The sequence below is a fragment of the Anser anser genome (assembly GCF_964211835.1).
Source record: "Anser anser genome assembly, chromosome: 12".
NCBI classification, from domain to species: Eukaryota; Metazoa; Chordata; class Aves; order Anseriformes; family Anatidae; genus Anser; species Anser anser.
The window spans coordinates 9441910-9452327 of record NC_139733.1 but is presented as its reverse complement, the minus strand read 5'-3'; the positions used below and the strand labels follow the sequence as shown (position 1 = coordinate 9452327).

Here is a 10418-nt window from a genome sequence, read left to right as displayed (position 1 = left end):
CGAGCAAATCTTCCATTAAACTACAGGTAGAGACAAAAAGTTGTAACCAACTTGTAGCTAATTTGAATTTACGAATCTATAACTTAAACTATCATCTCTGGGTTTTGCTCTCGCAGACACTCGCGATGTTCCTGTAACTGAATTATTCCCATTCAGTGGATGGGAATGCTCAGCTACATTTGGGATACATTTGGGTACAAACACAGGACTGCAAAAACCCAGCGGTCCTGTTCTTAGCGCAGAGAGGTACGGCTTGAGCCTGCTGTCTGCGCACTCAGAAAGTTCATGGTAGTGGCAGGATCTTCTTGGCCCTTGCAGTCTCTAGGAGTGTGGTCCTAATTTATGTATCAAAACGAAGCCCAACTGAATGTTTCTCTGAATGGAGCAGAAACAGAAACCCCTGCTTAGGCAGCAGCTGGCTGACACTTACTCCTGATACTGATAGTCTAATGCTGTTCACACAGATTGAAAACTTAGTGTCAAAAAGGGTTTCCCTTAATGTTAGGGAACAACAGCAGGAAAAGGCAGTGTGCTGCTAACAAGGTATGTGACTTTACTGGCTCGGGTACTGAGGGTTTAGAGAAAATTTAGAATCCCTCTTTAACCACTTAATACAAACAAGAAAAATAAGTTTGGTGATTAGGAAGCTGATGATCTTTGAAGATGTGTGAAGCGCATGAAGTGTTCAGGTTTACCTTTGTTGTAGAAATGGTGTATCACAGTCTGCAGCAAAACCAAAACAAGTGCCAAGCAAAGGAAAAGGCTGTGGGAAAACAGCTGAACCACGGTGGTTCTTGGAGATCCGCCTGTTGCCAAAGAGATAGTGTTGGTTCAAGAATGGGGCGTACTCAGGAATGTGGGTAACGTGTGCTGGGAAGTCTGGTGCAGGCTTGGACCAGACTGCTGGGGGCACTTTTTCTGCATTTCTGACATGGCAAAAGGTGTGGATGGGTTGCACAGAGAGTGAGCGAGCTTCCGTGTAAGAGGGGAGACCTCTGAGGAGGCTGATGCTAAACGAGCTTAAAACAATTTTTAAGGATGCCAATTTTTAAGGCATGGCATCACCTTAAATAGTGCTAGCACAATTGCTGAAGATGATCTATTGCCTGGAGTACCAGAAATGGGATGGAATATAATAGCAAGAAGTCATGCACTTAAAGATTAATTAGAATAACTGCGAGTAAGCTTGGAGGTTCATCAACTGTGAGATTACGAGGAGAGGAGTGCGGGTATGTTATTGGTTGTAGGATAACTAAGATGCCACTGTAATGCGGTCTTAAAAATGCTAATGTATTCCGGGATGCATCGAGTGAGGTGTTTTCAGTAGACGGCGAGGTATTAATATCAGTGTGCGAGGCAGTTGTTAAGACCTTGTTTAGAGCAGTGCGCACAGGGCAGAAGGTGTAGAGGACACTGGAAGAATGGAAAATGTATTTAGAGAGAAGATTAAAAACACAGCCGAAAGGTTGAGGGATGATGATCTAATTGCTATTTATAGGGACATTTTAGGTAAATATCAGAGGCACAGAATTATCATTTAATGTGAAGGGTAATACCGGTAAAGATCAAACGGCTATAAATCGGTAACGAATACATTTAGGGTGGAAATTAGAAAGTTGCTAGTTTGTCACAAGAGCGGATGCCAGAAAAGCCTTGAAGACGAAGGCAGGGCAGCTGGGCTGCGTGCGGGCAGCCTGGCCACGTCCTCCGGCGGGGCAGGGACACGGCGCCGGGCGCCGAGCGCTGGCCCTGCCCCGAAGGGCTCCCGCTGAGCGCACCGCGGGCTGCGAGCTGCCGTGCGCTGCCCCGCGTCTCAGGGCTCCGCTCACCGCCCAGCGGGGCCGGCAGGGCTGCTTTAACCTCCTGCCGTGCCTTTCTACCTCCTCCCGGTCGCCAAGGAGGACGCAGAGCCGATCCAACCCGAAGCTGGCCAGCCGGAGGAGGCTGTGAGCGCTCCTGGGGCTGGCACCAGCTGACGGCACGGAGCGGCGGCTGAGCCCCGCGGCTGTCCCCTGCCCGCGCTGCCGGCAGCGCGCTCCTCTCGGCGGCCCTGCGCCTCCCCCGGGGCGCGCACCGAAGCCTCCTTTCCGGGACCGCCGGAGCGCTTCGGGGTCCGCCGCCGGTGCGGGAACTTCGCGGCGCTTCCCCGCCGCCCGTCCCGCTGCCCCGGTCCCCGGTCCCCGGGCGCGGCGCGGGCCACACCTGCCCGGCGCGGCTCGGCGGGGCCGGGAGCGGGGCTCCCTCCGGCGGCACGGCGAGGCCCCCCTCTAGCGGACGGCCCGGGCCCGGGGCTCCGCCGCTCCGCTGCCGGGCGGGGAGCGGCGCGTTGGGGCCGGGTGGCGGCGGGGCCGCGCCGGGCTCCTGCCGCCGGCTCCTGCGCGCTCCGCTCCGCTCCGCTCCGGCCGGGGTGCCAGCAACTGGTGGCCGGCACCGCGCGGGGCAGAACCCCGCGGGGGCGCGGCGGGCGGGCACGGCACCCGCAGCGGGCGGCACCCAGCCCGACTCGGCGGCGCGTCCCTGCCGCCGCTCCGCTCCGCTCCGCTCCCGCCGCCGGGCTCGGCCCCGCCGCTCCTTCCCCCGCCGTTGCCAGCCCGGTGCGCGGCGCCCGGCCGGCGGAGCGGCGCTGCACACGCAGGGCGCTTCCTTTTTCTTTCGCTTCGCTTCGCCCGGCCGGGCGGCGGGGGCGCGGGGCTCCGCCGGCAGGGAGAGCCGAGGCCCGCTCGGCCCCGCGGGGGGCCCCGGCGGGGGCGGGCTGGGGCTGGGGCCGGCGCCGCGCATCCCCGGAGCGCCCCGGGCCGCCGCCGGGCTGCGCCCCTGCCCCAGGCGGGGCCCGGTACCGGCGGCCGAGCCCTCGCCCGGCCCCGGCGCGGCGGGAGCAGGTGGCCGGGGGCAGGAGCCCGGGGCGGCGCGGCGGGGGCGGAGCCGGCGGCGAGCCCCGCGGGGCCGGGCGGGGAGCGGGGCTCGGCGGGCCGGGGGGGGGCGGGAGGGGCCGGCAGGGACCGGAGCGCCCGAAAAGCCGGGAGGGGAGGGGAGGGCGGAGGGGCGGCGGGGGGGGGGGGGGGGAACGGGGGGAGCAGCGGCGGGCGCATGCGCCGTGCCGGCCGTGCCATATTGGAATGAGGCGGTGAGCGGAGCGCCGGGAGCCCGAGCCCGGGGAGCGGCGGGGGCTGGAAAAACTCCCCGCAGGTGAGGCGGGGGGCGGCGGCGGGCAGGCGCGGGCGGAGCGGCCCCGGGCGCAGCTGCTGGCGGCGTTTTGCCAGCGGGGCGCGGGGCCCCCGGGGTTTTTCCGGGCTCCCGAAGTTTGGATGCGGGGAAAAAAAAAAAAAAAAAAAAAAAAAGGCGGCGAAGGAGGAGGAGGAGGAGGAGGAGGAGGAGGAGGAGGAGGGGAGGAGGGGGGAAGAGGCAGGCGGGGGCGCGCCGGGGCGCGATGCGCGGGGCCGCCGCCGCCTCCCCGCCGCGCAAGTGCCCGCGCGCAACTCTGCGCGCTCCCGCGGGGGCCCGCGGCGCGCCCGGCCCGAAGTTGCCCTCCCGGGCGGCCCCGCGGGAACTTGGCGGCCCCGGCTTGGGGGGGGGGGCGAGCCCCCCCCCCCCCCAAAATGGCGGTGGGAGGGGACCTTCAAACCCCGCACCGCCCGCACCGCCCCGCACCCTGCCCTGCCCTGCCCCGCTCGGCGCGTCCCGCCCGCGGCTCCGCTCCCCGCTCCCCGTCCGGCGGCCGCGCAGCGCTCGCTCGGGCCGGGCCGGGCCGGGCGGGCGGAGGGGGGCGGGCGCCGCCCCCGCACCGCACCCGCGGCTCTCCCGCAGCGCCTGCGCTGCCGCGGGGCCGGCATTGTGTGCGCGCCGCGCCCGGCGGCTCCTCGGCCGGCCCCGCAGCCTTTGTCTCCCGCGGAGCCGCTGCCCGCCGCCGCCGCACCTGAGGGCGGCCGCCGGCGACGCCGCCGGGGCGGCCGCCGAGGTCCCGGGGCCGGCCGGGTGCTCGCGGGCGGGAGCGGTGCTGGGCGCCCGGCGGGCGGCGGCGGGATGCCCGCCCGGCAGCACCCGGCAAGTTTCCGTCCGCGGCTCCTGCAAACTTGTCACTGAGGCTTCTGCCCCCCGGCCGCAGTGGAAATAATGAAAGGAGAAGGAAAACAACGCGGGCAGCGGATGGTGAATTCCCAACTCCGCTCACCGTTACGGTTCTGCAAGGCCCTCGCTTGTTCGGAAATAGGCCAGCGCCGCCTGGTTCACAGGCACGCACGTGTGCGTTAGCAGAGCAATTAGAGCTCCTCGCAGAAACTTGTTGCCGTTATAAAATGGCTTTGTACAGTAACCTTTACGCCTGACAGTTTTACCCGCTCCCACGGTAGAATCGGGGCGGGAGAGGTTTTGAAGCAAGAAGGCCTACCCACCTACCTACCTACCTACCTACCTACCTACCTGTCTGGCTCCTCGCTGCTCCCTCCTGCTCATGAGCTGGCCGCTGTCAGCAGCCCGGGAGGTTACCAGAGAAAACCTTCCCAGTGGGTAGAAGGGAAGGTGCGCCGGGCAAAAGTCATGCTGAAGAAGCTGAGCACCTCTCTTGTAACTTCAGAAATACCTGGGTTTTGCAACTCAGGGGTCACAGCAGATGTGGACTGGTCAGAAAGATCTGATTTGTAAGAGGAAAAAGTTGTCAGTGGGGAATGATCATGGTGTTGCTGGAGCGGGGGCTGTAACTTGCAGCACCCAGCAGGACAGAGTCCTGCTCTGGGTAAGGTCTGTGATTACTGCTTCAGAACAGCCAGCTTTCAGGGCCGAGTAAATCAATGATATAATAATGAAAATATATCAGCTAACTGTGGAAAAATGTGGGTTTCCTGTGTGGTGGTTGTTACAAGCATGGATTTTACAATTAAAAAAAGAGTAAGAAGGCATCTATCTATCTAAAGGATCATCTGTAGGAAGAAGACTTAGTGGGCTTCCTGCCTTCGGTTCAGCCATTTCCTCTTTTACTTTTGCTTTGCAAATTGTTGCTGTGATTGAAGGCTGAAGAGAATGAAATCTGGTTCTTCCCAGAACCATTATTAGTGGGAAAACGGTACCTGGGCAAGCCAGACAGCTGAATAAAACCAAGAGACCTCACTTTACCCTTTTTGTCAGTCGTACTTAAGGCTGAAGGTGGAAGAGTTGGGAGAATGGCTTGGCTTGTGTTTGGCTCCCTTTTCGGCTGGGCGCTTGCTTTGGGAGACTTGGGCAACCCCTGGGGTTAAAGCTGGCATGCACATTCTCCACGGGAGGCGGCAGCGTGAGATAGATAGCTGAGACACAGTGTCAGACCGTAGCGATTATTGATCTGCTTGGCTTTTCCTTTGCAGTTTTTTTCCCCTCTACTATTAATTTGCTAGTATTGAATTAACTTACCCGATTCTTTTACCTGGCAAATCTCCTGAGCGATTGCTGTGGGGGAGAGAAAGGTGGGTCAAGTGTAAGACTCACACGGTTTGCGTGCTGGGATCTTTAAATTCTGAACCTCTTCCACTGTCTTGTGGCAAAGATGTTAAGGAATACTGCAAAAACGTCTTTGCCATAGCATGTTTCTGTACCAGGTTCTACCTTATGTAAGGGTTTTTCTGTGTGTGTTGTTCCACCGCAGACCTGTGACAACTCCAGAGCTAACCCTTTGTCGTGTGTACTTTTTGAATCCACTCTATTTATTTTAGCAAGTCACTTGAAGATCATTACCGTGCTTCCGTTTGCGAAGTTTGGCCATGGCACGGTGCTGCAGACATCAGCGCAGTCACTTATGCTGGCCGGACTTCAGTAATTGTGTTCGAGTGGTGCACTTCAGACACCTGGCAGCTTAATTACACGAACACATTGACAGTGAACTGACTCCTGTTAAATTCACTACTGCGTCTTGTAAGTGCAGGAGAAATTGAAATCTGGGAGGCATTTAGTAAGGGATGAGTTCTGGGGAGAGAGCTTTCAATACCTAAAAACACAGGTTTTGCACTACGTACCTTGTCCCTGCGTTAACGTGGTAGTCTTAGCATTACAGAATAGTCTTGGGATTCGGTTTCTTGACCTTTTAAATATGCAGTTCTGTTTCTTGTGGATTGATCAGCGACTGAAAACCACGTAGCCTACGTAAGTTACAAATGCTCTCTGGAACTACAGCACCTCTCTTTGGCGGTGTCCATCAGACGCGTCCTGCTCGATGTTCAGCAGACAGCGTGCCTCGCCTCTGCTTTGGCAGCTTCGCGCAGCGATGCGTTGCCGCTGGTAGTGGAGTTGGCTTTGTGCCCATTTCCTGCTGCCTTTGGGACATGGTGTTCAGTTTTGGGGTCATAGCTTTAGATTTGAGGTGGGTGTTGTTTACTTCTAAAGTTTTTTTCGTTTGTTTTTTTTCCTCTCCCAAGATTATTGTCGTGTTTGAAATGTCAGAAGATGGAGTATGGGGGGGGTGGAGTTCATTTTTTTTGTTGTTTTTATACAAATGCTCGCTGAAATTGTGCTGAAGGGGAATGTTGTGTTAATATGCAAGATCCTGAAAGGGAAATGTAACAGTTTGCATTCTCTAAATGTAGCAAAAATTGAAAATGAAAGTAAAATTTTATTCTAATTATATATTAATAACTTTTTACATTAAAAAAACTCATTAGTGTAATGGTGTTTTTCATGTAATTATATATTTTGATGAACTTTAATCAATAATTCTTTCCACTGCTCAATTTTCTTTATATGGATAAAGCCTATGAAAGAAGCATTAAGATGTTACTTATTGCTCATTTGATTTTAAAATGGTCTTGCTTCCTAGAGAACAGAATACTTTTTTGGGGAAAAAAAAAAAAGACTCAGTGCACGTTAAGACACATACACGTTTCATGTTAACTCTGTATCCATTCTGATTTTTCCTCCTTTTTCTTGGGCTTGCTGACTACCATTATGGTTTGGTGGTGACGATGGGAGAGGTCTTTATTATTATTATTATTGTTATATATATTTTTAATAACCTCATACCTTAGGGTGAGATTGTATTTCTGAAGTATACATAGTGAGAACGCGGCTGTAGAATTGAAGTACTGCAACATGAATTCTATGCCGCATTACTAATAGGGCATATCTTAGGGCAGTCAGTTGCCTGAGTATTTTCAGTGTTCTTCTATGAGAAGTGAGGGCATCAGTTTAGGCTGGAACAAGATATGCTGTGTATGAGTTGGGACTCTCCGGATAACTTTCCACTTCTCTGGGCAGTTAGTGTATTTTAACTAGCACAAAGCTGCTTAGTAGTTACAGAGCCCTAGGTGAATGCTTTAAAACCATGCTGAAGATGGAAAGCGCTGAGAGTTGGGGGAGCTCTCCGCTCGGTGTGCTGGGACAGTACTGCGTTATCACCCCGCACACTGGTGAGGAGCATTTTACTGGGAACTGTACAAACAAATGTGGCTCGTGAGCCACAGGACTGACGAAGCTCTGCTCCCAAGGACTCTTTCTTCTTCTGTCTCCCCCTCTTTATCCTTTCTTAATTCCTCGGGATTCTCAGCAGTGTCTGTATTCATCTTTCTCTCACTGGAGAGCGTGATGTATAGTGTTTTGTTTTTTTCTTCTGAAAATAAGCATTCTGGTACAACACTTGCAGGACTTTAATCTCACTGAGACCCCTGCTCCTCTGTCATATTTAGTTTACTGATTCTGATGAAGAGCCATGAGAGGGTAGGTAGAAAATCGTACATGCAGGCACTTCAAATGACAAGCCTTGTTTCCTGGGGAAACCAGGTAAACAATAGTGTTAAAACCCGGAGTAAGAGGACTTCGTGTTTGCAGTAAAACTGTTGTCTCTTCTGGAGGTGCCTGGCTCCAGTACTAGGATTTCTGCTCTTCCAGGTTCTCTTTTTTATAATACAGGACAGTCTTAAATGACACTAACATCTTGCTGCACAGATGACTTCTGGTAAACAGCTCTTGACGACTAGGTTTTCCCTCACTTAATGGGGGTGGGAGCCCTGCATGGTTCGCTTGGGCATTTTTCACCCGTTCACAGTTGGCAACTGGACCCAGTTGCAGGTGCTTACAGGTCAGGTGAGTTGCTAGTTATGGAGTTAATCTGAACAATTTCTTGAGATTATGTGGACACTTAAAATGGGATTATTGTCCCTAGAGTCACCGTGAGGAGCAGCTTGCTGGTTTTCAAGGTCAATATTTACACTGCTGTGGCACTTCATTTACAGTGGTTTATTTGCTGTTACACTCGAGGACACTCCTCGCTACAGAAATGATCTCTTTCTTCAAATAGATGAGTTGGGAAGGAGACTAGTGGAATTTGATGCTATTTAAAAATGATGTGGCTATTCAACCAGCTTTGAGATTCTCTGCGAGTACTGAGGAGAGGTAGAGGAGATGTGTCTTGGATTTTTTTTTATTATTTTTTTTAAAGAATAAATTCTGTGCAGGGCTGAGTGACCTCCTCTCCCATTTCGGCTGATTGAACTCGAGGGCCCTCAGCATACCTCGAGAGGTTCTCTGTCTTGTGGAATTGGGTCACTGGATGAAAGTAATGGTGGCGGGGGGGAACCCTGCAGGGTTTCACTGTTTGTCACTTAATCTTTTTCAAGGATGTAAAGGACTGGAGCTGTGATATTGAAGTAGATATCAAGTGAATTGGAGAAGATGAACTCCGTCTTGATGTATTTAGAGGCTGTAGTCTCTATTTCTTCTGGGGATGGGTGAGAGAAAGCCATAAATAGCACCTTCAGATTTGTCATTGTTTCCAGAAGAAGCCGATCAAGTCAGGAAGTGAATGCACTTCCCCTCTAATGCTGTTGTGCGCATTTATTACAAATGGCTCTGTGAGTCCTGTGGGTGTCTCGCCTCTCCGTACTGCAGTAGGTGATGCCCTGGCATTTGCTGCCTGTTTTTTGGTCTCTTGAATGGTGAGAATGTGTCTAAATGTAAGATTTTACCTTTTATTTGGGATTTTTTTTTTCTATCTGTAGCTGGACTGAATGAAATACTTCTAGGAATCCCTGGCTTCTTGGGAATTGTGATAACGTGCACACACGTGCTGCTTGTATGTGCTGTCTGCTCAATGCATGGGGAGCTGTGGCCTCTGGTGTAAAAAGAAAAAAAATCATCTTGAAATCATAAAATGTATCTTAAGTCTAAGGAAATTCAAGTTACAGAATACTGTAAAGTCTTGTCTGAAACTAGGGTGGTTTATTTCTAAGTATCTTTCTCTCTTGTCAAGGCATATTTTCGTGAAGGGAGGCAGCCGCTGGCCCCTGTGCCCATTGACATCGCCCTGAGAGTGAGGAGGTGGTGCTGCAAAAGCTGCGGAGGTTCTAGGCAGGACCGAAAAATGCTATTGGAGCTCAATGATACACACAGACAGGCTTTCTCTCTCATGTGGATTAGTATTTATTTTTTTTCCCAGCATCTAGTTCCAAATACTCCCCAGATCGCGTGTTAAGTAGTAAACCAATCTAGTGGTGTTCTAATAGAAATGATGAGATCTGTCCAACACAATTCGTAAAGAAATGGCCGGGTAGAAAGCGCCTGGCAGGCGGGCAGGGTGAAGGCATGGGGTGCTCTCCGGCAGTTGGGTCAGCGGAGCTCGCTCACGTCACTCGCATAACGCACATCCTAAAAGAGAAATTATTGAAGAAAGCAGTGGTTTATTCTAGGATTAATTCTGCTCATTGCTGTTTTAAGTATTACCGTGAGAGTTAAACTAATGGCCCTAAGAAATAATGAAAGTGCAGGATCAGTCAGAAGTGTTACATATATGGCACTAATTGGCCAATTGAACAGAACTAATCAGCTCTTGTAAATGAATGTGACCATGGGCACAGGCATATGAAAATCTTCCCTGCTTTCAGGGAAGTTTTCTCCATTGAATTTGCAAAACAAGACTTGATCAAGTTAGCAGCTAGGCTTCTCAGTCCAGCGGCTGAGAGGTTCTGGGGTGACCATGTTATGTCTTCAGTTATTTGTCAAACTTCTTGCGGAGGTTTGAGGGAGGGGGGAGGAACTTAACTTTGAATTCCCACTGCTGTTGTGGCCAACTGTTACTCTTTGAACTTACTCTTGTGCAAACTGAAGCATGTATTTCTCACTCCTCTTAATGAAAAGCAGTGTTTTTGGGGAAGTGGCTTGGCTAAGTACTTGAATCCAACATTTACTGTGAAAATAAGCCAATTCTAGATAATTCCAGCCTAGCTGCAAGTGTAGAGGGATTATGGCCAACAGTTGGTTCATTAGGCTTTGTTTTCTCAACCAGTTCTTTAAGTAAGAGACAATGATTGTAAACGGAAAAAACTGGGAAGATGGCCTTTAATTCTTCCAGCCTGGGTACGGAATGGAGACGGGAAAATAATATTTGAAAGGACAAAGTGACAAGAAAAAAAATCAACTTTTTAAATTGCAATTGCTATTTCTTGTTTTAAATCTTTATCTGTCTTAAA

At 52.3% G+C, this 10418-nt stretch overlaps 1 protein-coding gene across 1 annotated transcript in view; it reads left to right on the top strand.

The window, feature by feature from the left end:
* Window positions 1-3041: 3041 nt before the first annotated feature.
* The window catches only part of SFMBT1 (Scm like with four mbt domains 1), a 76279-nt gene continuing 68902 nt past the window's right edge, over window positions 3042-10418 (top strand). Inside the window, exon 1 of the mRNA XM_083796336.1 lies at window positions 3042-3186. The gene's annotated coding sequence lies outside the window, so the exon portion shown is untranslated. The remainder of the gene's footprint in view (window positions 3187-10418) is intronic.